This window comes from Falco peregrinus, chromosome 15 (assembly GCF_023634155.1).
Source record: "Falco peregrinus isolate bFalPer1 chromosome 15, bFalPer1.pri, whole genome shotgun sequence".
NCBI lineage: Eukaryota > Metazoa > Chordata > Aves > Falconiformes > Falconidae > Falco > Falco peregrinus.
Genome location: NC_073735.1, coordinates 362,780 through 382,122, shown reverse-complemented (window position 1 = coordinate 382,122; position 19,343 = coordinate 362,780). Strand labels below are relative to the sequence as shown.

The 19,343-nt window shown below is 40.3% G+C and overlaps 1 long non-coding RNA gene across 5 annotated transcripts in view; it reads right to left on the bottom strand.

Annotated features, from left to right (window-relative positions):
• LOC114013749 (uncharacterized) overlaps nt 1-19,343 on the bottom strand; it is a 93,892-nt gene that overhangs the window by 14,941 nt on the left and 59,608 nt on the right. The gene's annotated exons all lie outside the window — the stretch shown is intronic.

Sequence of the window (19,343 nt, the reverse complement as noted above, 5' to 3'; positions counted from 1 at the left end):
TTCACATGGTTTCAGGTCCACAAAAGTTTCATGTAAGACTCACTTCACTTAAAACATAACAAAAACTCCAAGAACCTCACTAAAATTTTGGGTAAGACTAACCTGTTTCAAACTGGTGACATGATTTCCTAAGATCTGAAGCTTCATACTGGAAGTCTGACAAATCTTGTAGTATTTCAGTTACTAAGTGATGGAGCTATATTAATACATTAACTTACAAGGTTGCTACAAAAGTATTCTATCTGGTCAACATTTAATGCTTTTTTAAAATTTACTTGAAATTCTAATAGAATCATTGCATGAAAAAGATGGTCCCTCTCAATAAACTTTCTTCTTTTTTTCTGAAAAAAAGCCAGCAAAACCAACATGTGTTGAGGCTGTTCAATTAGAATTCAACCTGCTGAACCCAGATTCAACTTCAGAAACATGGATAAAGTTTAGGAACACTTTGGGAATCTCACCTGGCAGGAAAAGCAGAAAATTAAATTAAAACTAGAAATTTGTGTGACAGAGCAAAGCTAGAATGAATTATATTTCAATAGCAAAGAAGTGCTAGGGTCACTCTGTGAAAGATTGTAATTCAGAGATTGGAGGGCTGCTGCCTGCAGTCCACAGACCTGTTCCCATCTTCTCCATGAATTTGCTGTGGACTCTCAGTTCTGCAGACTTATTTCCAATTCTCCCCTACATAAACGCAACACAAATAGGTAACATAACTACTGCAGGTAAGAAAGGAGCTGGGACTATGAGCCTTAATTAACGTTTGTGAAGAGCCCTGAGAGATCACAGGGACCTGAGGAACCTCAAAGCAGAGTTATCCTTAAATATCCCCCAGACTTCCTGTGAGATTCAGCCTTTTCAACCAGCACCAACTTGCTTTTCAAGGAGAGGGTGGAATTATTTAAAAGATAAAACAAAGAAAGAAATGTTTTTCAGGTTTTCTAGTGCTCCAGCTACAGCTTGCAGTTGACACAATTAAAAAAGCCAAACACAAATAACTGAACAACACGAGGGCATATTTCTCTCAAGAAAAAAATACTTGTCTCAGCCACTGCTTAAGAATTAAACCAAGAGGTATGACTCCAAAATATTTTCTACAGCTGGTTGGTGAGCCCAAGCCACCAGTCCCTGCGCAGGGACAGGCAGAAGCTGGCATAGAACCAGCCAGAGGAATCCCAAATCAGTGGTGATGACAGTGGTGAGAATCCAAAAGGCCTGTTCCTATTCCCAGTCCTGCCACTCGGTGTGCTAAGTGGCTTGGGCAAGTCTCCCCTTCTCTTCGTGCTTCCTTTTCTGCCTGCCTTATCTATTTAGCCTGCAAGCTCCTGGGGACAGGGAGTCTCTTCTCACAGGGTATCTACAGGATGCCAAGCTGTTTAGGTATTGCTGTCAAAGACATAACAGGCTTGGGCACTTCAACACGGGGGAAGTCTGAACGCAGCCCCAGTCACCTTCACCTCTTGTGAAACCAGACACAGAGGTCTTAACATACAGTAATTTGTTTTCAGCTTCTTCGCTGGTGGTGAGAGTGTATTAAAAATTAGAAAGCCACATATCGAGAGGCATGTGACAGACAGAATGAATGTCAGAACGCGAGGAGGATGCAGCAGCCTCTGAGGACTTACTTTCGGCCCATCAGATGCTGCTTAGCCTCTGCATGCCAGAAATAGCAGTGGGACGCAAGTGCAGCAGCCAGTCTCCCCACTCCTGGTGCCAGTTCACACTTCTGCATCACTTCACGTTGCAGTGCAGGCTCTAGTACCCCCTAAACTTAAATTTAGTTGGTTTTATAATGCAAAAAGACAATGTAACATTTTTATGAGATACAAAATGAAGAAAAGAGCACAACTGGAATGTTAGATTATTTAACTTATTATGATAATAAATGACATGAATTGGGATTTTTAAAGTGTAGTAATAACCATTTCTAGTTGATTTTATTTGTCTAAAAGTAGTATTAGGTTATAAATATTGTTGATTTTAACTTTGTACAGCTAATGAACGTATGTCAGCATGGAGGTAGTCCATATTTCTTCAAAGAGATATATATCATGCTCACTTGCAATTCCAATATCACATGCAATACGACTGCCTCTGAACAATTCACATACGATCAGTTCCTCTCTGTCTTTACAATACTCCTTATGAGGAACAAGGACCTCTATTTCATAGATAGTGAATAAAACCAAAGAAAAAGACGTGGCTCATCCAAGGTCCCACAGGGGAGTCTGTAGCAGAACTTCAGGGTCTGCACCAACAACTTAAAAAAAAAAAAAGAACAATAATTGCTCCACTGTAACAGTAGAGGCCGTGCACAATCTCCACTCCATTAATAATAAAACAAGACGGACCCCATGAGCTGTATTCAAACAAGAATCCCTCACAGTAGAGACAATTTAAAAATTACAAAGCTAATTCACCTGGTGTCTCAGAGAAATCTGAACTCACATTTCCCAGCAATAACTCCCGCCAGTCATGACAGTAAGCCTGTACCTGGGATGATTCAGTAGCAGCTCTTAACTCTTACAGTTTGACCCACACAGGTGGCCTCAATGCTTCATGCTAGACCGGACTTTCCACATGGAACCAACTGCAGCAGCAGGTCCTGAGTCATTATTTGATCACTTTCCTGCTTAATTGCCATTTTTAATTACTTGCATGGTAACAACAAAGAGTCTATCTACCAACGGAAATCCATTCTTTGAACAAATTCTGCCTTTTCTCTTAGATGTAAGCTATTGCTACATAAGCCATTCCTGATTAACATGGGGCCCTCATGGGAAAGCCACTGCCTGTCTTAGTGATTTCATTTCCTACATCTTCTCTTCTTCAACTGACAATCCAAGTCACTAAAAAGTAAGGGCAAAAGATCCCTTATTTTATTGTTACAAGATGACAGTGTTTTTTGCCTTGCTATTTTCTTTCAGCAAGATATATTAGCACTACATTTGCTCCTCCATGGGGTGGGATTTCTTAAATAAAAACGTATGTTATATACATATGATCTTGGAACCAGAGCTGCATTCGCCTATTAACTATCCACATTTGCTTCAGACTTGGCCAGCCACCTAGAAAACCTGCCAAGACCTTTCTGGCAGCCTTTTCACAACAGTTCCAGGAAAACATGGAATATTCAAAGAATTTTAGGGCCTCCTGGCTTCGTTTGTCACCACTCTCCTTGCCCACTTAACACTAAATCACAGGCAAATTGCTCTAATGCCCTATTAAAGATTTAAAAATGGCCTTCTCCACAGCAGGGTATCTGAGGACAAATCTGCGCTAATATATAATGCAAGGCCTGCATTAATATGTAATGCAGTGTGGCATGAGGCAGACCAAGGGCTTCACAACATGTAAGGGAGCTACTTTACAAACTTTGAACCTCCCAAGTGAATTCTGTCCTAGTTGGAGTTTTCAAACCACCCTCAGATACCCAGGCAAAGGAAGGATTCATTTTGTCCTCATCGTTACTCCAGTGAATTACCGTTGAGGTTTCAGGCCCACGTCATACAAGAAGCAAACAAAAACGTGGACAGTTACATCGGAATTCACTGCCTCTGTGGGTCTCAAGGCACTGCTTGAGCAATGCCATTAAAGATACGTTGGAGTCCCATTGCCTACAGCTTGTCTGTAAGCTAACTGACAGACTTTGGGATGACCAGATGACGTGATTCTATTACCGAGATTCAGAGTAGCATTCACGGAAATGGCAGCTGGAAGCGTTTTCTTTGCAGCCTAAACCAGGATCTAAGTCCTTTCAAAGCCATGGCAGGAGAAAGACAAAAATCCTGCTGTCATTTGCATAAATTTATTACTAACCAAGGCCCATCTCACTTGCACAGCTTCCCCTGGTTTTAAAAGGCAAGAGAAGCATACTTTAAATAATTTGAAAAGGCTTTTTTTATTACACAGAAGTGACTTCAGATGTCAAGTAGTCTGTATTAATTCCTAGCATGAATTATAGATTAAATGTTTAACCCTGGACTTCAACATGGATTGAGAATTCCTTGCTACTGAGAGCTGACAGAAGTGCCTCACTGAGCACCCCCACATCCCCACATCATTGCTTCTCTGGACCATTTCTAGTTACGCCTCAGGACCTCTTGACTCAATTTTGGTGCAGGACTGAGTCTCTGCACACATACTGTCTTGCACCTTGTTAGTCTAAAAGTTATCACACATTTCTCTTTGCTCCAAATAACCTTTTCTGGCTCTTGAACTCATTAGTCATTGTTGGTTTGCAATTTGCTACTTCATAGGCACATGACAAACATATACATATATACAGCTACAATGTTAGACAGCACCAAGACAGAATGTTTTATGAGATCCCCCCCACTTCTTCTAAAACACACAGCAGTGAGCTGGTGGGCATACTTCCTGAGAGGCTCTACACACCATGTAATGAGATTGTGGGTATGTATTTTGCGATTAAAAGTTGCCCCTCCACTGGAATATAAACAAAATAGAGCATCATAGAACCCCTCACACTAGCAATTCCACCAGCAGAGTGTGGATATCTTCCTCTTTTACCGAAGAAGGAAGAGACTACCGTTCCCTCATTCTGATGCAAAGTCCCGAGTAGTCACTTTATGAAATGCAGCCACCAACATACGGCCCTTGTGGATTTATTACAGCACCATGGTTACAGATTGCTGATCAGTGACTTCTATCCTAGAATTCTACAAACAGACATGATTCAGCAGTCTAACTACACCATTACTAACACAGTAGGTAGTGGACACTGATTTTATTTTTTCCACTAAGACCTAAGCTGTTTAATGTCTCATTCAATAATTATTCTCATGTACAAATGAAGGGAATCACATGCCCTATCTTAGGGCTCTTGTAAAATCAGTTCTCCTTTCACATTTCAAAACCTATTGGAAAGGCAATCTCTAACATCAACTCAAACCACAAGATCTGTAGCTGAGAGCAATCATGTCTTGCCTTCTTGCCTTCCCATTTCCTTCCTGCTTTTTCTTTTCTTCCTCATTCTTTTTATAAAATCCTGTCCTCCAAATCTAACAACCTCATTTATGAGAGGAAATGGAAAGCCAAGGGGAAGCTGTGGCCTCTGACAGACTGCAAACACCACTATTGCAAACCACTCTCTGATGCCACAATTGCTATTCCTTGTCAGAAGAGATGAGCAGCCACTTCAAACACAAGGAAACCAGACTTTACAATAACCCCCCATCAGTGTCATTAATCTGGGAATGGGTTTGGCTTGCTATTTACAATGATTCCTTAAATCTCACTTAAGCTAAGGAATACAAAGGGTGTGCCTATGCTCTTCAGGGGACTGACTGTAGTGACCCCAAATCTAGCACCAGCCTGAGCTGCTGCAACTACAAATCTCCAGCAGTACCACATGGAAGTGCCAGCTCAGGCTCCTGGGCAGCAGGGCTGTGGCTAGTGCAGCACCACACCTGAGCTCATCACATCCCACAGCAGTCAAGTGACAGCTGGACTGTACCTGTATGTCATGCTCTTGCATGATGAGGACCAGCTCTAACCTCATATTGAAAAGTCGGTGTGAAAGCAGAACCAGGTGTAACCCTCCTCACTGTTTCTCAAACTTTTATTCCTCCTGGTAATACCAGAGTTCCAAGAAACAAATTTAATGAGGAATGGAAAGGTCACGATGCATGTTTGGACACAGATTTGCAATTCAGCTGACTTGGCTTTTGTACACAGCTCTCCCAATGATACACTGCCTGGCCTTGGATAAGTCCTTCACCTTCTGCTTCAGCTTCTGGACAGTGGTCCGGCAATCCTTTCCCATTGCACATGGTAACCGTAAGGAGCTGGAGGTGGCCCATGTCATTGGATAATTACTACTAAAACTCCTATAGTGCAGTTATTCAATACACGAGCCCAAGTGAAGGCCAAACTCCTCTCAGCCTTTCACTTTTATTTGTCGGTGGCAAACTATGCGCTTAATCCTTTGCAGGAGACAGACATAGAATGGGTCAGAATCCAGACTTCTCTAACACACCTTCTCCAACAGTGACAAGCATTAGTGGCTTTGGACAATCAAGAGCTGTCCTTCCTACTGGTTTTTCCCTGGTCTTGAATTGCTGTACTTCATGCAGAACCTTGAAACACGAAGTGTAAACTCAGTTCTAAAGTTATTATAATGAATTACAATAATTCTATGTATGGTTATTGAAAACATAAGTATCTAATCTGTTCTAGACTTGCAAACTTCCCATTAACTTCTAAAAGCAATTAAGTTCATTTTTAAATTAAAAACTGGTGGGAAAGAATTGCTTTTTAAAACATTTTCAATTTGTCACCATTTAATTTCTCTGCATGTCTCCTTGCATTCACTTAGTGAAACTACGAGAATTTATCAGTCTACCTCTTCCTTCCTCTCTTTTCATTGTAATGTCAATTTGTTTTTCCTTTCTAAAGGGAATGGTGCCAGTATATCAATTTTGGATATCTCCCTGCTTAGGACTATTTCTGCTGGCACCTTTTTAAGCCACTCTTCCTCTCCTCAGATTTGGTAGTACAGCTCCTACACTGCATGCCTTATTGTCTTTGGTCCCAAAAATACAGACAGACAACACTCATATGAGTTTCACATCACTATTGTGCAGGGGTTTATCCACTCTGTGTTTATAATAGGATCAAGCCCTAAAATGTTCATAAAAGCATCCATTCATGGCTTGAGCTTTATATCCCTACTGAATGTCAGAGCAACAGACAACAAGATCTATCCAGAATTCTGTGAGGAGTAAACAAAAGAAAATAAATCTCTGCCTTTATCAGCCATTTGCCTGACTAGTTATGGCTTTTTTGGACATTGACAGTTGCATGTGTAAAAAATGGCCCATTCACAAAACCACTCTTACACTACAATTGTTAGACATGACATTTACACATCACTGTTAATTATAAATTACTTGATCCTGACATTTCCTTAACACGTTATGAAAGCCATAATGAAACCCTCTCAGCTGTGTGTCACACCTGTAACAAAGACAAGCTTAGAGAAATTACAGTCTTGTCAGACCTGAGCAAAGGGCTGAAGGAAAAATGGCAGCAGGGTGACTCACACTTGAAGCGGACTTATCCTCAATGACCTGAGGGGGGCAAGTGAGAGCCCTGCACCACAACATTTGCTCCTCTGTGGCAAGACGTGCTGATTTGGTCACCTGAATGTGGGAACCTACAAGAACGTAGATGGAAAACAGAAATCAAGGACTCCATAGTGGCTATACTTACACTGCTCTCAAACAGTATTCTTAGAAAGGGTCTTGAGTATGGTGGGCTCTTTTCTTGAAAAAGTAGTTGTACATTGAGAGATGTCTGGCAGGAGCCAGGGAGTAGCTCCAGCAGGTATCCTGCAGCCACTGGTAGGGTCCTCACTTGTGGGCTGACAGCTCTTTCCCCATAGGTAAGTGTCTTCATCCTTAGCACTAGTAGTGGCTCTCTCCTGCTTTTAAGAAAGTAAGTGCTTGGAATATTTCTTAGCCAGTGGCATTCCATTTGCAGTACACCTCAGACAATCTTGGATCACCTAACTGGAGAGGAAGCTGTTTTCTATGACTTTGAGAAGGAAGCAGGGAAAGGTGGTGGTGAGGAGGAGCCACTGCATATAACACAAAATGTGGAATTTAAATTTCTTTCCATATTTGCCCCAGAAACCTGATTCTTGAACTTATTTAACCAAGAAACAGGGCCATGACATCCATGACATTGCACAAAGAGGCTAATTTCACACTATTGCATGTAAAAAAATTATTTGCTCAGGGAGAATACATTTTATATTTTGAATATATATATATATAAATATATGTAACTGGGACTGCCTGGAGCATCAGTGGGGTCAGGGCAACTTAAAGTTTTGTCTTGCTTGAAAAAGAAAGAAAAAAAAAGGGGTGGGGGTGGGGTAGGTGTTCTCAAGTTAAACATTTTGGATCTTCCTCTGCTATGGGAAATTTCCAAATGTCAGATTTCCTTTCTGTCCCAGTTTAGACTGGAAGCTTTTATCACAAGGTTAAATCCTGACAGCCCAACAGCACACATATATGAGTTTGTCTCTGACTGAAGTTTGAATGGATATAGAACTTATGCCAAAAACTCATGCTGGAAATGTTGAAATTCACCTGGTTGTATATCTAAGCCACCAAGCTACGAGAAGGGAAATGTAAGACTGAGAAGGACAGTGTTAGTCAGAGCTATGTGTTCAGATCTCTGCTTTGGCCTCACACTGTTCATTTCCAATAGAAGAGTTCCAAATATTGAGCTGGTCTACACCAGCTAATTCTTTTATTTTCCAATCGCACTATGCATTTCAATCAATTATCTACATCTAATTGAAAGGACATCTGTTTCCCTTATAGGTTATACTTTTTGACACTAACATGCAAAAAGGAACTTCCTTCCTCAGTAATTTATAATTTCAAAAGGAGAGCATAGCAGCATTTCTGAGGTCTGGGCTTTGAATCTGTGTAATGAAATTGTCTTATTTTTAACTGTCTGAGCAGCTTTCAAGCAGAAGCGTGTTAGAATTCATATTAATTTATGCAGTACCCTATCATCATCATAATTTAGCTTACAAGGTTGCTGTGCTTGGAATTCCAGTTATGACATGAATTCTATACATTTTATACGGATTTATAAATGGCACCAATAGAACACTTAGGGCCTTATTCATTAAACAATGAGTCATTCTGGCATTCCATTCTATTTCATCCCAGTTCTTACAAAACTTTTATGTACAAATTTGACTGTACTTAATGCATCTGATTTAGCAGCAGAAGTGTTGCAGCATAGTTTCAGCTGGGTGTGGAAACAGATGAAAGGCATTGTTTTTTTAAAAAAAAAATAAGGAAAAAAAAATCCCTCTAACAGTCAAAGTTTCTGAGTTACAACCTCCTTTCCAAAGGAACACCATTCAGGTCCCAGGAAACAGCCCGTGCCTCAGCTTTCTTACCATCTTACCCTCCCCAAGCAGAACTGTGAGGCCACACAACAGAATGGTCAGAAGACACTTATGGAGCCGCAAGCAATCAGGTACTAATTCTGTGGATAAGGAGAGTTCCTCCTTCTTCAAGACTGTAAGGTGGCCATCTTTCACAAGCATCACAGCCACAGAAAACACAGAAGCAAAAGAAAATTTGCAATGGTGCACTATTGCAAGTATTTTCTAGCTGCCCAGCAAACAGGAAAAACAAAAAAGGTATTTCTGAATACAACACTTTAGTAGTTATTCTTGATAGATAATTTCAGTGTACACTACAAGAGGCTTAAAGGCTTCCCTTAGTATGCAGTTTATGACTGTGGCACCAGCAAACTAATGATGATGCAGGACCACAACATGAATTTTTCAAAATAATCTCCCTAATGTCCTAGAGCTTCCAGTGAGATTGGTTATATTTTGTGTGTGTTTTAAATGAGAATTCCGTTGAAAATAAAATGATTAAGCCAAAATAAGACCTGTTACCTGTCTTTCAGGAATGCACCTATATTACAAATAGTGGCTAACAGTATGCCTACACAGCAAAATATAGGGCCATTGTTTGGTAAATTCTAGCATAATCTAGGCAAAGCACATAAAAATAGCAGTGAAGTCATGATGGTATGGGTTTCAGCATGCTCTAGCAACTACAGTACAAAGTCTTCAGGGACGCGCTGGTTACTAGCCAGTGGGAATCTGTTTGAACTGTTCTCATTACTTCATTCAATCCAGTTAATCCAGGTAAACTGGCATATGCTACAAACTGCTCTCCATTTTACAGTTTGGGCACCTCAGCACATATGACTATTTTACCTTCCCTTTGTCCTTTCAATCTTCTTCCTGACTGCTGGATGTATGGCTATGATTTCCATAATTTCTGTAAAGCTTTCTGGAGCAGAATAGTCTCAGAAGTCACTGCTCCTCTATCAAATCTGACCGGGATTAGAAAATAGTCTCAGAAGTTGCTGGGAAGAAAGAAGGCACAGATATATAAATGTGCATAAGGCAAATGAGCACACTAGCTGCCATCTTTTCATTGGAAACCATTCCAAGACTTCATCATTCCTCGGATGCTTGCAGTTTTCTTCATTACGTATATAAGCATCAGTGCCTGGTTTTGGTCTTTATCCTTAACAAGTCACAGTAAATTTGGAATTCATTTCACTACATATTCTTGAACATTAGGATACTACCTACCAAGCGATCACCATACCAAGAAAAGCACAATACTCTCTGCACCCATGGTCCTTAAGGGAGAACAGGGATGCATGCTTAAGTAAAAGGTACCATCTCATTTTCATTAATTCTCTAACCATGAGATTTCTAGTGCTTCACTTTGCATTACAGACTTGAAGGGACAAAACCAAGATCAAAGTTTACATTTCATTATCCCAGGACAGTTTTCAGGGAGGTAGATCACTTCTTTTGCATTTTACATTCCAGTGGAAATGTTCGCTGAAAAACGGTTGCTATCTCTCTGACTATTTACAGGCTTAGCTGAATAAAAACTGGGAATGTAATGAAAAACAAGGAAATCTTTGAACATCTTTGTCTGTTCATTGCCCAAGCTGAGAGAAACAAAAATGGCAGTTAAAGGAACTGTTCAGGGTGAGCCACCTTCCTTTTGCCTCCTCCTCTTTTAGTCTACAGCTCATGAGTCGTTGCTTTACTCATTGCAAAAGGTCCATAATTTTAACACTGCCATATTCTCTTGGAAATCTATTGAAATGGCATATGATACAAGCCATATGATAGAAGCTTAATTACACAGAGGGCATATGGAAGGCATATGACATAAGGACATATGGAAGGCATATGATAGAAGGGCATCCGAGGACATATGATGGAAGTCTAATTAATTGACAATACATTCCCCTCATCACAGGGAGAGCTGGAATGCTATTTTGTTCAGAAGAAAAATATGCACGTTGAATTACGTTTACCACCGACCATTCTCCTTTTTAATTATTATTCCTTGTTCTTTGGAGCAAGAGAGATCATTTGATTTACATATCATATGATTAACATACTTATCTAAGTTTGATAGCCACAATTGTGTGTATTAGTATAAATAACTGCTATTTTTGAACCTTAAGAAGTTCCCTTATATGTGTGCAAATAAGATCTAAAATGCTCCCATCAAAAAGAAAAGTGACTGTTCTTATTTGGGAGTTATTACTCCCCATTCATAAAGCTATTCCTAGAGAAGTACAATGCAGGTTAAAAAACAACAACAAAAAAATAATCGACCCTTACGGAACAGCTCTACACTGGATGCGAGTCAATGTAGCTTGTGGATTCACAGCTGAAAATTTTCACTTCCATCTGCAAGAAGATTTAGGGGGGGGGGGGGAGTTCTGCCTAAAATGTGCCAAAAAGATTCCTCTTTTTTAACTACCTGCACGTGTTTGATGTATGTGCCTTCATGAACCACAGAGGCAGCGTTGTGTTCACTCGGATACTTGCCTTGTCCCAAGGAACTGCAGAGTTATAAACCATGGCAGTGATATATGTAACCTCTTTGAAAACAAGAAGAAATAAAATCCCACTAATCCACTCTTTGAATAACTAATAATTGAGCACTGAGTAACACCTGAGAAACCAACAGGTTCTCTTTGCGCTCAGTGAACAAGGATTTGCAGATATTAAAGTTTTTAAGTGCCGTTTTACCAGAAAAAACATTTTTCTGGGTAATGTAGAATATCTCCAAATATTGTTATCATTTTCACACTTTTAGAGTAGCCTAACAAAATGAACCCTGTGCCTACCTTTTACTTTTATTCGCTAACTTAGAAAGTTTACCCACTAGCAAACAGCCTCCCTTCTATCTGGGAACCCTAAACCTCTTGTCAGAATTAGTCATATATGTAGTCAAAAGACGTAATACAGCTCGTGTTCTGGGCCCTGACCAAACATTACAGCCACCATCTTCACTCAGGCTGCCAGGGGACCAGAATCCTGAACAATGCCAGCTTGAAGACCTTGACACTTGTGTTTAAACTTTACCAGATAAATGCCAGAGTTTCAGAGGTTTTTTTTTTTCCTTAGGCAAATAAAGCTGTAGATTTCAATAGCAGCTAGATATACTTGGTATAGTCCCTGCATTTTAGACGTGGAAGATAAATCAGAAACATGGTCTTTTGCCCAGAATAGCTGGCTCACCATGTACCCATTCTCCACACAGTTCCTCCACAAAATTTGGGGTGGTTCCACAGCTCCTTAATCCAAACTCTTGTGAGGGAGAAGCAAACCACCTCTACTGGATGTGTCCAGAAGCATCAGCCTTTGAAACACCTAATGTAACTGTACAAGCCTAGGGGGACAAAACCCCCTTAAGAATCACCATTTTAGCCGACTGTAATTGCTAATAGATATTCCCTAAAAACAGCTCTCCTGAGGACTGTGTAGATTTAGGTACTTTCACAAAAACCCTTACAGGCTTTATCTGGAAGCATCAGCACCAGCCTCCTACGCTTCCTGAGAGACAATGAGTGTGCCAGGTCTCACACTGCCACAGGGCACAGCCTTGTTTAACTCCTGGTGTAGAACTAACCAAACCAGCCAAAGACTAATGGAAAGGGAAACCTGCTTACACACCTCAATAACAGATACAATACAGGATGTTTTTCATGTTACCTTTGGAGACTTCTGATTGCTGACTGCAAAGGCGATAACACTGATATGTTGCCATGGTGCTTTTTAGGAATGTTACACATTGTGCTGCTTGAATGCTAATAAAGGAAGACAAGTATTACTAGTCCACTGAATCTGCAAAATCCTCAATAATATAGCACCAACAGGTAAAAAATGCCAAGAGAATGAACATTTCTGAAGTCCTAGAGTGGCAGAAGAAAATAACAGGTTTTCCAGCTCATCTTACCTGCTCTTTCCTGTTCCATGTGTCCAGAGCAAACATTGCTGAGGAATTATGGTCGCTCATCACGCCGTTCTGTGCAAGACCCAAGGAAAGCTAGGAGGTTGTACAGTTATCTCCCTTGGTGTAATTCTAAACTATACAACCTACTACCTCAACCTGGATGCATGCAGTCAAAAATGCTGAAAGCTACCCAACACTTCACAGCCGACATAATGTCAGGGTTTCTAGTTAAAAAAAAAGTCCTCAAAATTCTCAGTGCACTAATTTAGAAGTAATTAATGCTTTGCTGGTGAAAGACACCAAAACCAAATGCAGCTCCCCACACTGCATATGTTAATAGATAAGACACAGTAAGCCATGGTTATTACTTCTAGATATAGACAAGATCATGGTCACTTTTCACACAAGAGGGAATTTTGCCTCTGGCCAAAAGAATACCTTTCCTCTTCCACAGTAAATGCATCTGCACTACAGCACAGAACATACACATACGTCTTTTTAAAGCACTTGAATAAGGCTTAGGATGACATTTGTCCTAACATGTCTTTTCCTTTTTGAACACATACAACATTAACCTTGGAACATGCATCTTGACTCCTGCATGTTTAAAGCATGGTTGCAGGAGTGGGATTAGGAGAAAAAGGGTGGGAAGTTTTAAGTAAATTTAACCCTTGCATCAAACTCTTGTTAAGATTAACGATTTTAGAAATGCAACACTGAGCCACTCTTTAGCAGTCAGAATAAGGTGTTCTCTTAACAAGGAACACATTACATTTTTAACTTGTATTAGTTCACAGTCAAACAACCAGGATGTTATCATTGTGACTCATTCCCATTACCCACCAAGGTATTACTTAGAGCAGCATGCTGCCTATTTATTATGGCTTACAAACAGGGATTAGCATCTTAAAATATGCTAGTGCAGACAGTGGAACTGAATCAGTCCTGAGATCCTGCCTCTCAGGTGAATGCATCCTCAGGCACAGCAGCTCTGTAATGGAAGGGGATTACAAGGGAATCAAACCCTATGAACAAACACTGAGCAGTGCTGAATAGATGGCACCTTGGTTGTTTCTGTTTTCTTAGGATAAAGTAGCATTGCTGATTATGAAAAAGTCAGTGCTCTACCTTTACATTCAAATCCTGACTAGAAATAAAGGAGGAAGACGAGAAATAATACTACTCTTCAGAATTCCGCTTGCAGCAGCAGAAGAGCATTTGAAAAAACCCAATCCTTCTGCAAGGTTCAAATGTACGTAATGTTTATAGTATCAGCGGAATTTATAATGACTCCATATTTGGTAAAGTTTACTTTGACCTGATAAGGCTCTGTGAAAATACAACATATTATTTTAGTTAACAGGGCAGGAAAGTACCCTAACAATAGAGTCACTGTTAACCATTTTATTAGTTAGAACAGTGATCCAGCCACAAATCTGGGTAAGGAAACCATGGCTCTTTGGCCCTCAACACTGACCAGGAGCTTTACTGCTGTCTAAAAGCATCCTGAAATCATCCCAATTCCTTGATGCAACGTCATAATTTTTGTGCACTGAACATCTGCCTTCTGACACGAAATCCAATGATGTAACTAATGTAGCCCTATGGAACCCAATGAACCTGTATGCTCATTTAGGGTGATGGAAGATCTCAAATCCCACCTGATTTCTGTGTGACCCAGGAGACTTAACTCCCCTTTAGACTTTCAAAAATGTCCTATTTCATATTCTGTAGCTATAAACTAAACCATTTCCGTGTCACATGGCTAGGCCACTCATGTTTTATACAACTTCTAATTACAAGTATTTTCCAATATCTCTGTCTTGTCATGAATGGTAGATATTATATAATTCAAACAATTTAAAAATTATTATCTCCCTCTGATCAGTTTAATCAAGGAAAGTACTGTTAACAACACCACTGCATTGAGACTAACACAGGCGTACCTTGCAGACCAGGCAGTTTTAAGCAGAGCTGAGAAAAAACATCTCCAATAATTTGCTCTAAAATAGAAGGCAGGGGAAAGGTGTTTTGTTTCATTTATATCCTCAACTCAGTAAAGGTCTTTTCATAGATATATTACAATAGAGAACTCCTTATGAAAAAAATCCTTACTCCCAACTTGTGCCTAAATAACCTAAATTTTTCTTAGGTTGGCAAGTGCCACTGTGACTGTTTTGTTCATGACTCGCCACCTCTCCTTGCTGCTCTTCCATCACAACTTCAACTTCCTCTTCATCACCACATTTACAAATCCTTGAGCTGTCAGCCCTGTGCTGGCACTTATTCAAAGAGCATTCTCGCTCCCTCCCCCGTCACTATATTGAGCTGAGCCCCGCTTGGCACATGTGCTTTTGCTGCAAGTACCAAGACCTGCTCCAAGGTGCCATAGCAGTGTCCAAGCACAAACCACTGAGAGAAGGTCCTCACTGGGAAAATATTTGTATCCAAGCCCCCACGTGTACTAACACCTCTCTGCAGAAATGTGATGGTAATAAGCAAGTCCTTCTGTGGACCTGTAGGCAACCTATGCTCTCTTTACAGAGCATTACAAAAATACTTTAAGATAAAGTATTTTCTAATTACTAAAGCAGCTTCTGTCCCAGGGTCTGATACCTAACTCACCCTCTGGTCAATTTTTAGATACCTCTGTAGCCTGATTATCCGGGCAAATTAAAACCAGATTATCCTGGCAAATTTTCCCCATTTATGAAAGCTTGGCTTTAGAATTACAGGTATTTTGTTCCCACCGCTCTAAGCTCAGATGAAGCTTGGACAGATGAGTGTATTTGCATCTCAGAGTAACTGTAATTTCAAGCAGAAAAGAGTGTCACACATCTAGTCGTTCCACCAATTAGAATATCTCTGCTATTACTGACATGAAGCATTGAGTTTAGGAATAGAGATCAAATATTAAAACAGAAGTCATCTAATTACCACTGCTTCACAATACCTATGAATGCCTGACTCTTTGGTAACTACCTATGTAGTACAGACATTCTTCAGGGAGGAAAGCAAGAGAGATTCACAGCACTGGTGTCTATTAAGACACTTTCTTTTGGTGGCGTGAATCTCCATGTTTGTTTTCTGGTGATTTTTGTCAATTATGTCTTTACCCAATTAGCACAATCATATCGAATTATGTAATTAGACTAAATATGTAATCTAATGATAATGTTCAATTATGATATGTATCAATGTTGTAAAAGTTCCTATTAAAAATTGTGATAGGGAGAACTGCATTACATGTAGAGCTGTGTGTTCCTATGTAAGTTCATGTGCCCCAGAGCCTATTGTTTGTGAACCCTGTTAGGCCTCTTGCTTTTTCAGAACCACAGAAATGATTTCACACTTCTGTGAACAAAAGGAAATCTCTGTCCCAGCCCAGCTAGTTTTATTTTAAAGCAACATTATAATCAAAATTGTGTTCTTTTACTTAGTGTAACCCTCTGAATTCTGAAATACAGTAGCTTAAGTAAACGTGAAAAAGACTGCTGTCTTATCACACAGAAGATGGAATTCATGTTCAATGAATACTTATTTTCAAATGGAAAGGAAATGTCATTGTAGCAGTTCTTCCCAGAGAGATCACAGGTTTCTGCCTCTGAACTTAACAACAGCCCATGCCACTGACCTCAGAAGACCTTAGATCAAGGTGCAAGCTTTAGTCTGGACTATGAAGTTATGCAGAAGTATCGCTCCTCTTACCGCCTGCTCCCTTCATGGACTTCAGGCGAGAGAAACATTCAGAAACCTGCTTCCCCTACTTTACACTACACAAACCCAAACTTTAATTTTTCCACAAATGAGGAGAGAATTCAAATCCAGAACTGATTTTTGAGGACTGAATGGCTGCAATATTAAAGTATTTATTTTTTTGAAAACCATGCTTCAATGCAAAGCAGCTATTTAGTCACAATCCACAGAAAAGGAGGGTTTCAGAGGGGAGAATATTCACAAATAATGACACAGAAAATACTGCCCCTGCAGCTCTACCACATTTTGTGTGCATTTAAAAACCACTCCTATTGACTTTACAGATATGAACAAGAGAGTAAGGATACCAGCAATGGGAATTCAGTACAGATGTATTCAGGAAAGCTGAATTATATTTTGTTATTATCCTCAGTAAAATCATCAGCTGAGATTTGGCTCTGAATCTTTATGGATGTGAATGATGCTGAAGAAGGAAGAACCCACCTTCACTTTCAGATCCCAGGCAGGCTATTGCAGGGCTAGCCAAGGAGCAGGTGGAAAGCAGAAAATACTCGTGAAGCAAACATATTTCCTTAAGTCATTGACAAAAAAATAAATACCAAACCCCACAAATGATACTTGTTCCAGTTTGAGGTCTGAAAACTTGTTTGCTAAATTTCAGCCCAGAGTGATCTTTTTTACAGCTGACTTTCATAAGCCTCAGACAGAAGAGATTGTACAATGGAAATGCTGACATGATTCCTTACTGGTCATCTCACCCATTCAGCTTTACTTGATGAAACTTTGTTATTAGAACTTAGTTGTGATGAGGAACCTCAAGAGTTTCCAAGGTTTACTCTAGCTCAGAGAACTCCTAGAAGTCTGGCAGATATGCTAAACAGGGCTGGAACTTCAAGAGTCTGCAAAACAAGGAAAGAAGTCTCATCTGGGCTCAGCTGAAATCCAGAGCAAGTAAATATTTTGGAAGCTGTCCAGAACTTTTCAACACATTTAAAAAATGGCGTTTGCCTCAATTTTTAGCAAGAGTTACAGCAATCTGAAGATTTACTCAATATTACATTACAGTATCTGGTACTTTCTAGGGGAAAGGTAGCCACGCTCTCACTCCTGAACCATATAGAGCTTTTTGTCAGCAGCTGGAGTGCAGCATCAGCTCAGGGTTATACAACACATGACATAGACACTTTGTGCTGGGTCTAAGGGCAGATCAGTGATGCTGCTGGGCAAGGTGACACAAGGGCTGCAAGGCTGATTGCTCTGACCACAAAACCTAGGTTATTTTGCTTAGCCCAGGCCTGCCCTGTGATTGAGCAGTGCTCTATGCTTCTTGTGTGAAGCTCAGTGAGCCCAGGTTGAATACTCTTGTTCAAGATTCTGCACACCATAATAAGGACCCAGAGCCAAAGCTGTTTTCACATCCGCACTGAAAACTAAAGGAACTCATAGGTGATCACCAGGAAGCTGTACCAAAGCCTGGTGCCACTGCCAGGGTGGCATGGTGAGGCTGTATTTCAGCACGATACTGCATATCTACAACCAAAGGCTCCACAGGCCAGCTGGAGCACAACTCCTCTCCTCCTCCAAACTGCTGTAGCCAATGTTCCTAAGTTATGGAGACTTCCTGGCTCAAGGGCAGGTGTCTGTCTTAGTCTTGCATTCCTCCCCTAAGAACATCCTCTCCTTATTTTCTCCCTTACTGATTTAAAAGCACAAATAAACAGAGGGGGAAAAATAAGTCAGATTACTGAAATAATCAGAACACTGAAATTTATCTGCTTTTTAAGATTTTAACCAGATTTGATTATCTAAATAAGGGCATTTGGATACGGTTCAAGTTGCAGGGTACACAATTACATTCTGCTTATCATGAATCCCATTTGCCACTGCATATGGTTATTCTAATTACCCGAATGCTATTGTGTGCTCTTCTGCTGATAAGGGCTCACTGTGCTCCACACCAGACGAGACTGGGAAAAGGGGGAGCACACAAATGTAATAATTTTCATACCCCAGTGGATACTGTGCAACTTGCTTGTCTGCAAGGGACCTTACAGGTGCGTTCAGTGAAAGATGCCAGGAACAGAAAAGAGAAATGGCCTTGTTACTCCAAGGGAGAAAACCATGATTTACCAAGCCTGAAAAATCAGAGGAATCTGCTTTGGAAAATCTTTGGTCTGGTCTTCAGGCAAGAACTACTGCTTCTAGTTTAAACTGTAACTGGCCAAATGAAATGCAATTGTAGTAAAGCCTCCCCAGATGCAGATATAGCCATGCAGTTCCACAGGAGGCATTTGTTTTCCCCTTGGGAGGTACTAAAGCAATGACTCTGCCTATTGCTAGAGAGAGGGACTGCATTAATTAAGGTATCAATTTTTGAAGAGGATTTGGGGACTTTTTCATGTCCTCCAGGCCTTCTTGGTACTTTCTACATTCAGGTGCTCTGGTTTGTTTCCAGCTACAGTAACTGCCTTCTATTTCTTTAAGTTCCCCTGCAACATCAAACTGGGTGAAGTATTCAGTACTTCCTGCCCTTAGCAATTTTGCAGTGTGTCTCTCCGCTGTTATGCAGTTGCTGTGCCTCAGTGACAGATGAAGAGATCTCTGTGCACTCTGTATGGCACTTGGATCAAAGCTGTTGCATAAATGTAAGCTCCTTACCAACAAAGAGAGGAAAAAAATTCATAAGAAACACACAGGTAGAAGCTCCACAGACTCCAATTAGTTTTTTCTATCGTAAAGAGAAGACACATTTCAAGGTTCTTCACATCATTTTTT